The 18,294-nt window shown below is 31.8% G+C and overlaps 1 long non-coding RNA gene across 1 annotated transcript; it reads right to left on the bottom strand.

The window, feature by feature from the left end:
• Positions 1 to 1,123: 1,123 nt before the first annotated feature.
• LOC147556619 (uncharacterized) lies at positions 1,124 to 3,810 on the bottom strand. The gene is made up of 3 exons (XR_015235093.1): positions 3,595 to 3,810; positions 1,634 to 2,125; positions 1,124 to 1,464 (listed from the first exon to the last, which is right to left on the bottom strand). It is a non-coding gene; the product is annotated as an uncharacterized LOC147556619 (long non-coding RNA).
• Positions 3,811 to 18,294: the final 14,484 nt, after the last annotated feature.

The following is an 18,294-nucleotide window of genomic DNA, read 5'->3' as shown; positions in this document are numbered from 1 at the left end:
TCTTCCGAGGGATCAAACAAAAAGACAATTTGTGTTTTAAAACTTCCAACTCCATTAAACCTCCATTATTGTTCTTCAAGTTCTTCATATCTATGATTTTTCTTTCAAAACTTTTTTTTATTCATAACCACTCTTCACCTTCATCTTTGAATCATTAAACAACTTTGTTTTTCTTCAAAAATTTCACATTAGTTACCTAAAATATGGAGAAAGAACCCAAAAACTTTGATAATGTTGATGGAAGTATAGCTCAAGATAGCATCACCCAAGAAGACCAAGAATCATGGTTGGGTTTAGATGACATTGAAGAGGTAATGACTTTTTTACTTTATTTATTTCGATTTTTTTTAACCTTAAACTCCAGCTGGTTCAAAACTTCGAAGGAAGTTCGCGAGGCAGAAAAATTGGTTTTGAGGTTTCGTGGGTGTACGGACCACAAAATGGTTCGTGGCCACGAAACATTTCGTGGGTTATGGATCCACGAAATGGGTCAGTGTTATTCTTCCTTTAAATTTTTTACAATTTGGCTTTCCGTTTTATTCTTTGTTCAGTCTTTTAAACTTAAGTCAAATGCTTCTTCAATGTCCAGAAATGAAGCATCTATTCCAGTATTTGTCGATGTATCACATGGTATGTAATTTGTGGTACACCTTGTTATCGTTTTTACCGATGTTATTGATTCATTCTTATAAAACACATAATGTACTTTTTTATATGTTGCAGTTATTTGATTCGAGGAATGAGGCAATAGTTTGGTGCACCGAAACTACTGTGGAAGCTCGATTTGTTATTGTGATAAAAGGGGGGAGGTCAGTAAACAATGAAGAAAATGGGTTGTATACCTTGTATTGATGTAGTCGAAGCGGTGTTTTTGGTAGCCACAAAGAGAAAAATTGGGTTTCATAATACAAACCCAAGTAAAAGAAGGCGTACGGGTTCTTAAATGTGATTGCCTATTTGGTATAAAGGTAAAATATAACGTACCTCACGACAAGTGGATTGTTAATTACTCGATGGACACCAGAATCACCCGTTGGAGAAAAGCCTCACAGGTCATGCATATGTAACTAGGTTTAAAGAAGATGAGCTAGAATTAGTTACTGCATTAACTAAAAGTGGATCATGCCCCAAAGATATATTGTTGCATATAAAACAAACGAAGAAAGATAACTTTTCTACAATGAGGACTGTGCACAATGCACAACGAAAGGTCAAGTGTGAGAAAAGTGAAGGTAGGTCAGTAATGCAACAGTTTACGAAGTTGTGCATGGATTACCACTATGTAGTCAAGTATAGATACTATAAAAATTCTGAAGAGGTAAATGACTTGTTTTTTGCACATCCTAGGAGTGTTCAGCTTGCATTGTGTTTCCCTCAATTTGTTGTCATTGATTGCACTTATGAAACCAACAAGTTCAAACACCCTTTGCTCCAGGTACTCTCAGCCACTTCGACTGGGAAGACCTTCACAGTGGCGAACACATTTATAAGCAACGAAAATTCGGTTTAACATCCCATTTATTAAGACTATGAAAATACTTGTAAATACAAATCTAAGAAAATGCTTCAGATATTCAGTAAACTAATTATAAAAATAATTAATAAAATGATTGAGTACGAAACTCGCACGTACCATAAGAAGGGTAAAGCATCCACCCATCTGTTTCACTTTCAACCTGGTCGAAGTTGACATTTGATGCAGCAGGTTAGCAAGGCAGGCGGAGCCCCATGAGTAATTATGGACCTTGTCCAACTCTTCAAAACACTGAAGGTATTGAACATTCACCATGTTCCCACTCTTGTCGGGACAAATACAAGATCCGACAACGTAAAGTAAATACGCCCTCGCCGCATACTCCTTCTTCTGCCTCGAATGATTGGTGCATAAGGCTTGTTTTATCTTGGGAGATAATTTGCTCATAACCTATAAGTAATCTCAAGTGGAGAGGGAGCAAATATTGCTTTAAGGAAAGTGTATTCAAATACACGTTTCAAATCTCTTAAATCCCTAATTTTATTGTTGTATTACTAATTTTTTTAACACAGACACGGTAGGCCTACCGCGAGGAACCACTTCACGTGGAGAGGACACTAGAGCAGATTGATCCACTCTCTGTTTTTACTCCTACATATCAAAAATATTTCAAGTAAAACATCAATGCGAAATAGACATTTTTTTTGTTGCAATAACAAGATTAGACAAGAGACATGAACTATTTCTCAAAGTTTAATGCATATATACTAATACATTTCCAATGATGTTGCATCTCAACTAACTGCAAAAAGTAATGACATGGTGATAAATGATTTTAATCATGATCACTTTTTGCCTCACTCACACACTGTCAACTTGATGGTGATAAATGATTTTAATGACCAACTTGCTCTCTCTCAACTTTAGAGGTCTTTTCACTGGACTTTGTCTCAATAAAGTTTCTTCTTTGTTATGGTGTGCAAATGGGATACCTATAGCTATGTACTTGGACGTCAAATTTCTCATTTGGGATAACAGTGATGACAAATGAACAACATTAGCTAAATCATGTTATGCCCTATCCACTTAGACGCAGGGGCGGACCCACATAGGGACCAGTGGGGTCACGTGCCCCCACGGCCCATAGTTTGGTTGGTGTTGATTCTTAATAGAGGTGAAATGGATATATATTAATAACTCCAGATTTTTGTCACTAAAGAATAGTTGGTGTTGTGGTGTCAACTCAAGTTGTCCACCGTCCGAACCCGAGTTCGAATTCCTCATAAATTCAAAGACTCCCATTAACATTGTTAGAAATATTTTTCTCTATATCATTCGAATTCCTTATTTTTTTATTTCATTTTCTTATATATATATATCTGTGTGTGTGTTATTTTCGAGACTATTTTTCTAAAATGAATTTGTCCACCTTCTTTCCTTAACTTCTTTATGTTCAATCCGAATGTGTATAAGATTACTTTTATTGATTTCAATCAAAGTAACTCATAAGACGATAGTGGCTGAATTGGATTCGAATGTAACTATAATGTACAATAATTACTCGCTTTGACATTAAAAGATTTGGACGATTTTCGTTCTAACTAAAAGTGCCCCCACAGGGAGAATTTCCTGGGTCCGCCACTGCTTAGACGTGATAACTCATATAGTTATGTGGGGTTTGATTGTTTGATATAGAAAATTGACGAAAAAAAATACTAAAAGAAAGTGTAATGTTACCATTACGATGTAAAGTAGTCATTATGCGAGAAATTTTACCGAAACAAATAAAGTTAAAAACAGTTCTAACAATTCAAAGAATCGCTAAAGGACCCATCTAAACATAGTGATTATTAAGTAGTAAGAGAAACTTTAACGTGGTGAAAATGGCAGTACCGTAACATATTTTGTATAAATTGCTCATATTTCTGTTGTAACTTTCGTTTTAAACGTAATCAAAACTGTGCAAGAATATAATAAGTTTTGATAAAAAATGATTAACACGAACAGTTCGTTCTTACTCGTTTTCAAACCCTAAACACAAAAGAATCATCCAATATACCTTAATAACTAGTAGATCTAAACACCCAATAAAAATCAAAACCCTAAATTTAATGGGGTACCTCTCTTGACGATTAATGCTTGAAGAGGCCTTTGAACGACCCATTATTACTTCTTGATGTTGTTAATGGTCGACCTTGTTAATGCTTGATGTTGATGCTTGATGAAGAAGATTCTCCCTCTCTCTAAATTTCTGTTTATCTCTCTCTCTAGATTTTTACTGTTATAAGAAGGTAAGAACAAGGGGGGAAGTGTGACTTAGGTTATTTTGAGAGAATGACCTATCCCAAAAAGGTAAATAGTATTTGTACTTAAAAAAAGTATTCCCGATAAAATGTGTTTCTCCGGAAATTTTTTAAAATTTTACGTATTCCCTTTAAAATTTCACACCTAGGAAACTATTTTGCTTTCCCCAAAGTGCTGGCTTTCCGTATATAAATGTGTAAAATTAGGTTTTAGTTTTATTTTCGGGTGGGTTCAATTTTTTCTTCTCTTTCCCCCTCAATTTTTCTATTCTTTCATCGACTAAGAAAGCCAGATTAATTACAAAACGAGTTTGAAAATCATTTGTATCAATTTCTTCTAGTAACATAATATACAACATTGGAAGTTTTCTTATGAATATCGATCTACAGAGAAAAGCGATATGGAATCTTGAAATTCTTAGGTCAGTAGTTTCTCTCACTAGATTATATGATTTGAACGACTTGATCTAAGAAATATCTTCGATTTCTTAAACTAATAAGAGAATCTCTGATGAAGAAGAGGATAATAAGATTTGTAATCCATTTCCTAAACTAACAAGACAACCTTTGTTTGCTTGATATAAGTTGTTGTTTGTTCGATACGAATAGTTGGGTCAATTAGACAAACAGGTTATCTGGAAAAGAATTAAGGTAAGTTTTATGGGTGTAATTGAAATCGGTGGTCTTGTGTCAAATATCTAAAGGAAATCTGCCAAGTGTTCAATTTCTCTAGATTCATTATGTTACTGGAGTTGAAAACAGTGAGTCTTTACCCGATATTATTAGACCCGGTTCGGGGTCGCACAATTCTAAAACTAATTCATTCTTCTTATGGGTTTTTTCTTTAGGACTTAATTGATGTTCTTCTTTCAAAATCTTCAATCCAAACGTCTTCCGACTCTTCGGATTTTGGAGGACTCGATACCCAAGGAATGTAGCATGACAGAAAGGAACATAACCATCTTGAGAATTGGAAGGCCCTCGTATTGGAGATTGGACGTATGGGAAGTTGAGATCAACCTTGGAATGTGTAGTAATGAAGTTGGTGATCACAAAGAACAAGATCGCCAATATATGGGATCAAATGAAGGGGTAGTAAGCATTTATGGTAATGAGTTTTTTACAAGGGGTAATTTCTAGAAAGGTCAAAATAATATTGAAAATGAGTAAAAAAGCACAAAACATTTGAAAATTATTATTTAGGTCAAAAAGTGTGTAAATACTAAAATACTCCTTTTTGTCATTTTGTGTAACTAAATTCTTTTATTTTTCTTTAAACTTTAAATCGATATAACTTATGTTTGATATGTCGGTTTCTATAAAAATTATATATTTAGAAATGATTTTTCATTAGCTTTCTAACAAGATCCACTTTCAACACTTTTTTCAAAAAAAAAAGCCCAGAAAAAATCGGCGTTTTTTGCCTTTACGTTTTTATGCAAATGTGTTTGCAAAAATCTGTTATGCAAACGTGTTTGCAAAAATCTGTTATGCAAACGTGTTTGCAAAAATCTGTTATGCAAACGTGTTTGCAACAATCTGTTCCACAAACGTGTTTGCAACAATCTATCTGCAAACATATGTTTGCATAATGTAAACTGCAAACATGTGTCTGCATAATGTAAACTGCAAACTGTGTTTGCAAAACATAGATTGCAAACATGATTTGTGAACTTTGCAGAATATAATCTTGGGTTGCATATCTTGCGAACTCAATTTGCAAATCGAGAATATAAATTAAGAGTATGTATCTACGAGATCTTAAGTTTAGAATTGATTTCATCATTCATCATATAAAATTCATGAAGCCATCATCACTGAAAAATACTTATATGCCAACACAAAATAGTAGCTACATTTGACCCATTTAGTTCCGTTTAGTTCACCATCCATCTGGTTTCAGATCTCTTTGTGCATCATCATCATCATCATCAAAATAAAATTCATATCATATGCATTTATGTTTTTCGGGTTATTTCTTATGTCGCTATAGTGTTCGTTGTTTTATTCGTACTCGAAACCAAAAGGATTGCAGTTTAAAGAAGTTGAGAAGACGTCAGCAGAAAAAGGGTGGATTGTATGGAAGAAGAAGAAAAGTCAGGAGAGTGTTAAATCTGACCGTTTTACACACTAGATGAAGATTAAAGATCATCATTATAAGATTTTATAGATTGTTCGAGATTTTCCGTCGAAAGATTTTATCAGATGCAATTCGCTTAACCTACCCTTCTAAAACCGCAAGTTTCTCATGAAGCTTGTTTGGATACTTGGTAGGAACTCGAACACCTTTATCTTCTTCACCAATTCTTTTTTTTTTTTCGAACTCCCTATCTGTCTCTACCTCATTTGAGCTTTTGAGTTTAGCCCTTCCAAATGTTACACCAACAAAACCAGTAGACCTAGACCTCTTAAATACCTTATTATAACCACTCCCACTATCCACATCCCTAAATAAGATTTTATAGATTGTTGGAGATTTTCCGGCGAAAGACACTCGAAAATCTCAGATGATAAATCTTCACGGTTTAGAAACCCTAGCCATGAATCAGATTCTTAATTTTCTGATTCTGAACATGTAGATTTTCATGGAAAGATTTTCAGCTAATTTCTGTAACTTACCAGAAATATCACTACTATAAGCTGAGAAATCATTAAAAGCTTAAGAAATATCAAAAAGATCATGCTCAAAAGATGAATTTGATGGTCTTTTATTACTTTCACAAACTAGTTCTCTTAGTCTAAGATCAATAACAGATTCAGTTAAATCTTCAGACACAGCAGTTGATTTATCATCACAGTTATTACTAATAGGATCGGGAAATGAACAAGAACAGTCATTGTTTCGGTACAGATTTCATCAAATCGTTCGCATCCATCAGACCTTGAGATCTCTGAATCTTCGATGAAGAAGATGATGAGAAAGTTGAAGTTGATGAAGAACAAAGAGGAAATCGATTTGATGGAGCAATTCGAGTACGAGCTCCTTTAATGGAGTTATGTGAGAAGATTATGAGGGAGTGTTTCTCTCTCTAGATCTCTCCTTTTCTCAGTCAATGGAGAGTCACAGAAAAATAAATCCTAAAGAATTTGAGTTTATTGATAAACTGATTTAAATATATAAGGGTAGTTTGGGGATGAAAAGAGCAAAAAATGACCTTAATAACAATTGCCCATATTATTTTACACTTCAAGTATCATAGACCATAATATTTTGACAATTTTCAGTTAATAAAAAGAGATATAAGCTTTTTTAGTTATTATGATAATTTTCTCAACCAAAGTCATTTTCCCTTTTTACAACTAAGTGTTTGAATCAAGAGATCACTTAGTTAAATGGACAAAGAAAATTTTGAAAGAAATCACATGTCCGGGGTTATGATAGGTAACTCTGCTTGGAGGAGAGGTGGTAATAAATCAAAGATTGAACTACGATGTGAAAGAAGTGGAGAGTATAGTTCGCATCATAAAGCGGTATTAATCCCAAAAACAAAAGAACCACCCTGAAGATAAAAATAATTTTTGGGTTCCTGGTCCAAAAATCTACACCTAACCCATATCTAATCCACCCTAATATTAAAATAGGATTTTAAGCCAAAATAATAATTATAATGGATATTTAGTCCAAATTGACCCACCTCTATAGAAAAAACAGATCTCTATCATTACTATTTAATCATAATACCCAGTATAACCTTTTATATAAGAAAAAATCCACTTTCGAACACCAATCCCCAAAATTCTCATTTTTTTATCTCTGATTTTTTATTTCAAACTTACTATCTGTTTCGCAATATACACGTTATTTAGTATCAATTACGTATATTTCTACAACAAAACACACTTAGTATAGTTAAAGTATGTCTAGATGTCAAAGTTACAGTGTTTTTCTGTTTATTGATTCTTGTTTTGTTTCGTAAATAACGTGTTATTTATGGTTAAAGTTTTATACTTTATTTCATTTTTTTTATATGTGTCAGACATAATACATTATGTATCAACAATGTTTCTTCCAAAAGGGAAAAGGACTAAAATCCTATTTTGTGGGAAGATTGATCCTTAATCCCTTTTTGAATTTTATTTTGGGCCTAAAATCCGTGGGCCCGATAAAAAATTGTACGAACAAATGTGATTTTTTATTCAAGCTGAAAGAAAATCGATGGACCCTGACATGTAGAAGGTGAAGTGGTGTCTGGAATCCATAACCAAAAATTACAAAAACTTTAATTGGTCATTGATATGCAAATAGGTTGAAATCAGAAGAAAATGTTGTTGTTAAAGAACTACTTGATATTGGTGTGGAATCACGAGAAATTCTTTCTCAATTGCGTGGTAGCTTTAATGTTAATATCTTGAAAATGCGTGACATATACAATAAAAGATACAAATTCAGTGTAGCCAACAAGAATGAAGAACATCTATGCAATTAATGAAATTGTCAGTATAACACAATTATGTCCATCGACATTTAATGAAGAGTAAAATTTGAGAAATCAAAAACTTATTTTAGGTACACCCGAAATTTAGCTACTGAAGTGTTTCCACACGATATTAATACTTAATTGTACATACAAAACAACCCGATATGGGAAGCCATTGCTTGAGATCGTTGGGATGACATCCACTTTGAAATTATTCACCGTAGTCATAGTTTTAATGGATGGAGAGGTCAAACATCAATACTTGGATTTTGAAGCATTCGAGGACATTATTCCTTCCTAGCTCTATGATGAAAGTATTTTTGACGCAGAGGAAAACTCAGAAAAAAGTCTCAGATCTTCGTCTTAAGACTTTTAGAACCGAAGCTTACAAGATTAAACTAAATACTTAATTTCATTGATAAAACTGAACGAGTTAAACAACTACTAGATCCTTTCTATATAGCCTCGGAGTTTCCTAAACCTAATCAATTTCGAAATAACAACTTCAAAAAAGTAAAATACTAGAATCTCAAGAAAATAGGAAACTCACCTTCCTTGATGCCAGCTTAAGTCATGACCCATCTAAAGAGAGAACTTATTCACCGCCTCACTGGTGTTGTGAGATCCTCTTTATATCAACATCTATTGTCTTATACACATACTATATTTTGTTATGCTATATACTCTTAATAAATTTCACGCATGTACAACGAATAAACTTAGAAAATAAAACAAAATAACAAAATCAAAGAAGTGGATAAGAAGTATAAATATTTTGTCTTTCAATCCATATTCAAATTTAAGAAGTAAGATATAATGTTATACAACATTATAAAATGGAACTTATTATGAGTTCAACTTAGGGAGAATAAAAACCAACTTTAACCATCTCAATCACCCAACTAATTGAGTAAAAGAAACTAATGTTTTATGGATATTATTAAATAAAAGAAGGAAGAGATGTTCTAAGCAAAATAAAGAGATCGAAGAAAGAGAGAATATGTGTCTGATACGATTAGTTAAAATCAAATCTCTCATACTTAGCATATGCTTTTGTCTATGTGAGGAAGCAGAACCTGCAACGACGATTGGTTAAATGTATTTGTCTCACATAAGGAGTTTGAGCTTGAAAGCAATGGACATGGAAGTAATGACCACAACTTCTGTTTTTGACAGGAGCCACATCATGCATCACATTTTTCCAACAATAGAAGCAGCAAAGATTTGGATCTGCGAATAAAAAACATAACTTAATTGAGTTAACTTTGTAGTAGATATGAGAATAGTCCACTAGACACAAAGTCTCTCGTTTATATAATTTTGTAAAAATAATTTTGTAGGATCACATGTCATACGTCACCCAACAAAAAAATGGTAATCTAAAAATATGTCCCACATGAGCGGGCGCGTGAGAATAATCTCAAATTTACAAAGGCAGAATCTCATTATCAATCTCAAATGTACAAAGGCAAAATCTCATTGTCAACCAAATAATATCTATTTATTTTGAGATATGCCCCACAGTTATATATACTCCGTATCTCTTAAAAAGGGCTAAATGAGCCCAAACAAAGAGGCGACAATTAAGAGAGTCCAATATCAACAAAAGGGTCTACTACTATTTGGTGTAGTAGTGGGACATTAATTTCACATTCCAAAAGTCCCAAATTCGATTCCGATAAAAGTAGGAATCCATGAATTATTGATTTGGGTTATAAATAAAGTAGTAGTAGTTATAGAACCTATTCAATTCATAATGTAATATATTCGTGATGCAAGGACTCTTTCAGTTGTTTTGAGTCCTAGGTTTTGAAAGGGAGCAATTAAGGGATCCCCTAGTCTTTCGAATCATGCATACAAAGTAATATGAAAGGGCATAATTAAGGAGCTAAGTGGGTGAACAAATAGTAGAACTCTTTCTTCTGTAGTTACGTGAAGCAAACATTAATATATAAATAAACATACCGGGTGATGGATTTTGAGGAACTGGTCTAGATGTACCTGAGCTTTGAGGATTGAATGTGCGTTGGTCAATTTTGCTAATCAAATCTTGGGCGACTGATTCATTTTCATGGCCTTGAAACAACAAATGTCTCACTTCTTCGGGACTCAACTCATCTGCAATATTTCCATTCAACTCTGGTTCCTCATCAATGACTGGCGTTTTTCCTACACAAGTATATATATGTATATTATAACAACCATTTATATATGTAGCATGGTCAATAGATATATATATATATATATATATATATATACATATATCATTATTATTATATATTAAATGGAAAGATATATACATACAATAAACTCATGGACAAAGAATGATTACCATAAAAAAATAATTAAAAATAATAAATCATCCGACACAATATTAACGTCGAGTCTTCACAAAAAAAAAAGTTTTCGATTAGATAAAAAACATCAAAATAGGTATTCACTTCTTGACGTCAAATTAATCTAAGCATGAATGAGAGCTAATTGATCTAAAGAAAAGTTTAAAAAGACGTATTGTATAACACTCTAACTAATAAAAACATCTTCCGAAACTGATTGATAATAATTAAAGTAGAAGAACACAAATGAAGAGAGGAATAAGAAAGGGTTATATTAATGATCGAAAGGGAATGGACCTATTTCCTTGCAACAATTTAGGGGAAGAAGTCACAACAATCTTTGTTCAAACTTATCCTTATAAGGATGTTAGATGTGTTTTTGTCAGGCATGAAAACTAAAAAATTTAGTCAAAGTGATCTAAATTTTTCAGTTTTTCAAAACTAGTATACTAAAACACATTTATAGATATTTAGTTCAGTATTTCGACTGAAATTTGTCGAAATTTCGCTTTTAATTTTGAAATATTCGAAATACACTTATCAGACTCCGTCTAATTGAAAAAATGAACAACCACCATAATTACTTCTTCTTGTTTTGGTTGGTTTCTTCAATTTTTCTTCTTGATTTCTCTTCTATTTAATTATTAATCATCTTCACAATAAAAACATTAAGAAATTTCCATCCAGCTTGAGAAGATTTGAGATTGTAGGAAGAAACATAAGGAGAAAAACTAAGTTCAGCGTAAGAAGAAGAGGAAGAAGATTGATTTTTGTTCATTGAAAGAAACATAATCTAATTAGGATCATGTAATATGAGACGCCTATAGAGCTTTCATTGGTTGCGAAGTTCTAAAGGCTTCCCAAGTTATTGTTGTAAACACCCCATAACATATGTATTCCTCTAAACTTATGAATTTAGGAGACCGCACTTATAGAGCTTTATCGGGTTTTACTTTGTAGTATACATAATATTTCAGTTTAGTAGTTAACCTCCTGCTGTAATAATTTAAGCTGATTTTACTTAACTTAACCCTAACTTAATTATGTGATTGCATGTACCTCCAAAAGTAAAAGATTATGTTACAAATCATTTAACTTTTTTTTTCATGTTTGTTCCTTATTTCAACTATTTATAACTACTAGTAGTTTTCAAAAAAAAAAAAAAAAAACTACTAATAGTAAAAATGTTAAATTTTGGGTGTTATTGTGAATAAAATATTCAATTTACCTCCCCCTCCGGCCCCCATCCCCCCTAACTAACTGTGTGATTGTAGCAACATCTTCTTTTCCTTAATAATAGTTATAGAGTCTTGTCATACATAAATGCATCATATTTCTATTAGTATTTCTGTAAACTTGTAAAAAATTTAGACCGACAAAACGTGTTCAATTTTAGACCGACCAAAATTTTTGTCGAAATTAAATTCCACTCTTTGTTTCACGAAAACAAAATCAAATCTTGTTTTTCCAAATTATTCTTTCTTCAACTTTTTCTCTAGAAAATCAAGATCTTGCTATGTTTGAACAAATACTCACAAAATCAATGAAGTGATATTTAGAGAACCGTTTTTTTTGTGTTATATGAATCTATATTGAGATGCATGTTGGTCACTATAACTATTAGGATTTTGACTCGCTATTTTTTTATATGAATCCACAATATAAAAAAAATTGATTAAAAGAAAATTTAGGGTATGTATAGTACATTCATGAATGTCTCATACATTTTTATGAATGTCTTGTTCATGTGATGAATCACTTATGCAAAGTACGCTCATAAATGTCTTATACATTTTTATGAATGTCTATGGATGTCATGAAGGAACAATATAAAAAAACATACCAAAGAAAAAAAATTAGGGTACACACAGGACATTGTAGATGTCTTATACGGTTTCATGGGTCTTGTACATTCAAGGGAGAGAAAAGTATTTAGAGAGAAAAGAATTGGGAGACAGAGAAAAAAATGTCGAGTAGTCAAGATTGGAGAGAGAAAATAGAATTTGAGAGAAAGTAGAAAGAATAACGTGATTCTACTTAGAGAAAGACGTGATTTTAGGAAGAGATAATGTGCATTTCTGTTTGGAGAAAGATAAAAAAGAACGAAAAAATGCCTCATTTTTTCTTGGAAGTGGATTCGTTCTTATTTAACCATTAGATTTTGGTCTTTTCGGTCAATGCCCCCTATGCAAGTGCGTATTTAAAGTTTGCGGTCTTGTTTGCTTTCCAAAGATTCTAAAATTACTAAAACTAAACATAAAATTACTAAAACTATCTAAAAAAAATATAGAATTTTATTGTGCAAGTGTTCGATTTTTTTTTTTGTAACAACAACTTTATATGTAGAGAATACCTTTGTCATTTCCAACACTTCCCACGCCCAATGTCGAATTATTTTTGTCTTGCTGCACCGAGTATGCAACGTTAACTCCTAAAGAAAGATCGACATTGATAGTTTCAACGTCAATTGGGTTCTCCTTGTTGACTCCCGAACCAGTAACAGGACCATGAGGCAGAACTTCAGTCGTAGGGCTACTTCGTGGGGTTGAATTCACTTCTGGTTGCTTCACAAAATTTGTGTTCGTCCCCATTTCTTCTTTTTTGTTCTGATCCATTGATTCTTGAGTGAAAAATCAAAATCTAAGTAGATGGAAACACAAGAAGTTAGTTAGATGGAGTGAAAATGGCCACAAAAAGTTGTAGGGTAAGAAGTATGTTTACTCAGTAACAGAAAGAGCACGAAAGATACATATATTATTTATCTATATTTTGGGATCAACTACTTAGAACTTAATATCTATATAACAAAATGGTCATCTATATAACAAAATGGTCATAACTTTGGTTTATAAATATCGGTCGTCCAATTTTCTTTTGTAAATCACAACCCTTCATTTTAAAGAGTCTTTGAAAAGATAGATATCTAATAGTCAAAATAACTACCCACTCCCTAAAAACTCTCAAACTCTTTTTCTCTCTTTCCTCTTTTCTCCCTTCAAACAACTCAATATATCCGTTATTATTTTAAACATATTTATTACTTCAATATTCGTATAAGACCAAAATATTTGATAATTTAGTATAACATAAATATAGAAATTTCCGTGCCCTACGGGCATGGGCTATACCCTAGTATCTATATAACAAAGATAGATATTTAAAACTCAGAATAACTACCTACTACTTATAACTTCTCATACTATTTCTCTTTTTCCCCTTATATTCTCTCTCTTTAAATCCACACGTTTTTCTTTTTATCTTTTCTCTTCTCTCTTCAAACAACCCGATAAAATCTCTATGCCATACGGGCACTGGCTATACCATACGTACAACGAACTCATATTTATAGAGATGTTCGGTATTCAGTACTGTATTAGAGACAACTGAACGCTATATGGCTCCGTTGTGGTGATTCTTATTTTCTAAGATTCTTTTTCCTCAAATATCTCTGTGTAAAGATTTTTAACTACAAGGATACTTAATAGCTAAAGATAACACTCAAGATCAACCATTGATTATCAAGACCACAAGAAGAGTAGTCTCTTCTATCTTCTAGGTTCCGAATTCGAGACACATATACTATATTACCTTTCTAAAAAAAGATATTAAACAGTTCCTCTAGGATCTCCTAAACAGCTGACTCCACTCTCTTTCTCTCCCTCACTTCTTGTTTCCTTATTATACACAACTTGTACTCTATAAATACCCGTGCCCTATTGTAATCACTAATTGATGAAATGGATTTTAGTTATCAATCTATGCGATTGAATTCTTTTATCTATCAACTGTCGATTTACATGGTATCTCGAGGTGTTTTAAATGAAGAGTTCTTCTATTAACCCGTCCATCTTCATCTTCATACAACTCGAGATTATTGAGCTAGGGGACGAAGAACTTGATTTTTTGAATCATCTAAAACTGATTCTTAAAATCTTGCTTTTGATTTAAACTAAATTGATTTCATAATCGTTATCAGTTTTTGCACTTGATTTTCCACAAACCAGGAGATATATAAATTATGAATAGCTTGGGTTCTGTTCCACAATAAAACTGAACCAAACTCCAAAACAGAAACAATTATTGGTTCCAACCGTTCTTAATCAACATGATCTGCCATCGGAGATCGTGAGACATCTTAATATATCAAATTATACAATCACAGAGGTATTCCTTTCTCAATTTTCCAAACAGAAGATTAGATCAAACTCCAATTTTAAATTTTGTTTGTTAAAAGAAAAACAAGTTATATTTTGTTTGGTTAAAAATCTAAGTACTGATATTTTATTTGGTTAACAAAATTAACATTTTTTCTAATCCTGTCTCAAACAATTGCAGCCTCTTGCAACCAATGGGAAAATGCGAAAATACGTAGACTAGAAAAAATTGAGTTGTCAGATTTACCAAATCAAAATATAAAATACATCAAGGTAGTTTTGTTTTTTCCCACCTCAGCATAAAAACTATTCAAAAATTCTCCTTTGTGTTAAAAAAAACTAGTACTTTTATAATATGAAATAAAATACTAGGTATATGTCGTGGTAGCTTTCTATAGCAGAAAAGAAGTTACTTAACATTTTACACCAATAAATCTAAATATAACAATCAGAGAATTCATTTACTAACACAGGATGAAATATAGAACTAAAAAAACAGATGAAATTTGAGGTTGAATAAATTATTTAAAATTTTATATAAAGTTCCAATGCAAATGAAGTAATACAGTTGAACGGATGTTTTCTATTTTTCAGATTTGAATTCTTCGAATTTTTTTTTTATTAAAAAAAAATATGGATTAGTCAGTTTTTTCTCATCAAGTTTCACTAGAGAAGTGAATTTTCATCTAAAAAAAAGTTCACGAGTTTGTTGTTTATATTTAAATTTTGAAGAATAGAAAGAAACTTTGAGACCTAAAAATGTGAGAGCGAATACACCGTTGTTTTACAATGTTTTCAAAGCATTTTTTTTTGGTAATTAAGTAGACCCGTTAGATCCATGTCAAAATACAGATAAGGAAAATGATACTATGTTCAACCCGTCTCCTGATTGAATCCAGGTTGGGAGACGTGACCGGTCAAAATCTAGAGAAAGAAAGTTTTTAATAGATCTTGTTCTGCCACTTTGTTCGATCGGGATTCAACCAAGAGACGTGTCGTACATGACATCACGCTTGTATAGATAATCTTCCATTACATTAATATTAATGGAGATATTAGAGAAAACGAGGGCCAACATAATGCATTATGTAGATCATCCTCATAAACGTTAATTCTTTTTAGTAGGGCTAATGTCCCTACACCCTAGTAGAGCAATATCAAAAAGATCCACATATTTAATATTAATAAAGGAAGAGCTGATTCAATTTTAACTCAATTAATAAATTAGGCAACCTAGATATGTTAGATAGATATGGTTGTCGAACACAACGACTCTCATATAAACAAACATATCTATCAAAATCAGCTCTTAATTTATATCGCGAACGTTAAAGATCGCGCCATTAATAAATCAAAGAATGCCAAATATTGTTATGGACTCCCTCTCTAAAGAAATCAAAAGAATGCCAAAATTATTACGGATCTCCCTCTCTGACATTTCTCTACTAACCATAGAGTTTTTTTTTGTATAGATATAAAATAAGCGATCTTTTGTACATATTTTAGCTTTACGATCAAACAATTGTTTATCCTTTAAAAAAACAACTGCCTAAATACGGGTACTCAAATATACAAGTTAGGAACATAAGAATAGACAATAAAAAGAACAAATATGTAGGTGCAGACAGAGAATCGAGTAGGCAAAGAGAATGTAGAGAGAAGAAGGCAATACCTCACAAAGAAGTGTGAAAAAGTTGGAGCAAGAGGAGGAAATGTAAGAAGCTCAAGTTACCCCCTTAAATTAGTATTAAAACAAGAGCTCAAGTCAAAGGAGAGTCACAATCATTGGATGAAGTAAGCTGCACTTTTGGAAACCAAATCCCTTTTTGGTCTTTTTTTGTCAAGTTGAAAAGTGAGTATGATCTCAATGTTTAATTCTTTAACATATGGGCTCTTTAAGAAAGCTGGTCACTATGATAAGATTGATCTTCTCTCTCTTATCATGTTTTTTAGACTATAGGTATCTTGTTTATGTCTTGTTTATGTCTCTCTATCCAGCTCACCTCCTTTGTTAAATTGTGTGTTAACTTTGTCTAACCGTTGATATCTATCATTAACTATGTATATATGTCGGTCCGTATCGTTTCTAATGATTTCGTATAATTTTCTTTGCTAGATGTTGCGCTGATAATGTATATAATTTTTGAGTCTATAGACCAAAAATAGGGTCCTAATAGGAGATTTAATCCTCTATAATCCTAAAAAGGATTTAAAAACCAAATTAATCATCATAAAAGAGATCTAGTCCATTTGTATTCATCTCGAGAAAAATATCAAATCTCTATAATATTTAATCCTTATTAATACCTATTATAACCTTTCCATATATTTTGTAACCGTTTTTGCCAAAATAATCATGTATATATCATTTCCTTAATTGTCTCCATCTTTCTCTCTCCAATCAGAATTATAATGAAAGAAATATTAACAAATCTAATATGTAACCGTAATATAGTATATCTCATTTTCAAGAACATTAACCTAGTTGTTTAACCACTATTAACATCAGAACTCTACATTCATCTCCATTAAACTTATCGAAGATCAATTCTTGAAGGTAATTATTTTTTGCTAAAATCATAATGAGAACATTCATTTGTAAGATTTCGTTTTTGTTTTCATGTATTTGATATTACTGTTTTGTATTTAGATTCATTTTTAAGATCTAATAATTAATTTTTTAAACTGTATCAAATTGTTATGTATTATTTCTGAAAAAACGATTCAATTGTAGATCTTTCTCATAATATATATTTCCATCTTTGATAGATCTGAAATGGAAGTCTAAACTTCTCTCTCTCTCTCTAAAATTTTAATATCAATAATGAAATCTTTGATCTTTATATCATATTTAATGTTTTATTGAATCTAGGTATGTTCTATATCTTTCAATTTTCGTGGTATGTATCTTAAGATTTTCGTTTAATCATTACTGAAGTTTTTTTCAGATCAGATTCATCTTCACTGACGGACTCAGATTTGCGGTATATTCAGATTCATTATTTTCTCTGGATATAAAGTACATGTACTTTACGCGTACTTTTTTCACAAAACAGTTGCCGTTTATAGTACAATAAATGTTCCAAAAATTATATGTAATTTATTGCACATTATACATATTTTTTCACATAACAGTGACCTTGTGATTCGAACTAACGTTATGTTTGTCTTCTAACACATTATGAAGTTTAACAAACAGTATGCATAATTTATTCCATTATACATGTCGTTTCTAGTAAATTGTTTGTTTTGTTAACAAATGTATATGTTTTCTTTTTGCAGTTTTGTTGTTACTTATGGAATTTGCTACTGAAGTTGGTCATTTGTTTCCTGGTGGTGCAAAATCATTTGGATATGCTCTTTCGACAATATAGTGTAAATGTTGTTTGTCCTGCTCAAGACTACATATGCTCTTCGACAATATAGTGTAAACGATTTTTTGGTAACAGAATGTAAACGATGTGTAATGTAAAAGAAATTATGTGTTATGTAATAGAAAGTATGTGTAATTTACTGAACAAGACCCAAATACATTTGATAAATTACGTTGTATACTTGACTAATGATGGTTTATTCGTCATAAATAATACATAATTTACGTATTTGTTT

Source organism: Eschscholzia californica, unplaced genomic scaffold, assembly GCF_041429995.1.
Source record: "Eschscholzia californica isolate CP2 unplaced genomic scaffold, dmEscCali1.0.p SCAF_2, whole genome shotgun sequence".
In the NCBI taxonomy this organism is placed as follows: domain Eukaryota; kingdom Viridiplantae; phylum Streptophyta; class Magnoliopsida; order Ranunculales; family Papaveraceae; genus Eschscholzia; species Eschscholzia californica.
This window is presented reverse-complemented; position numbering and strand designations above follow the sequence as displayed.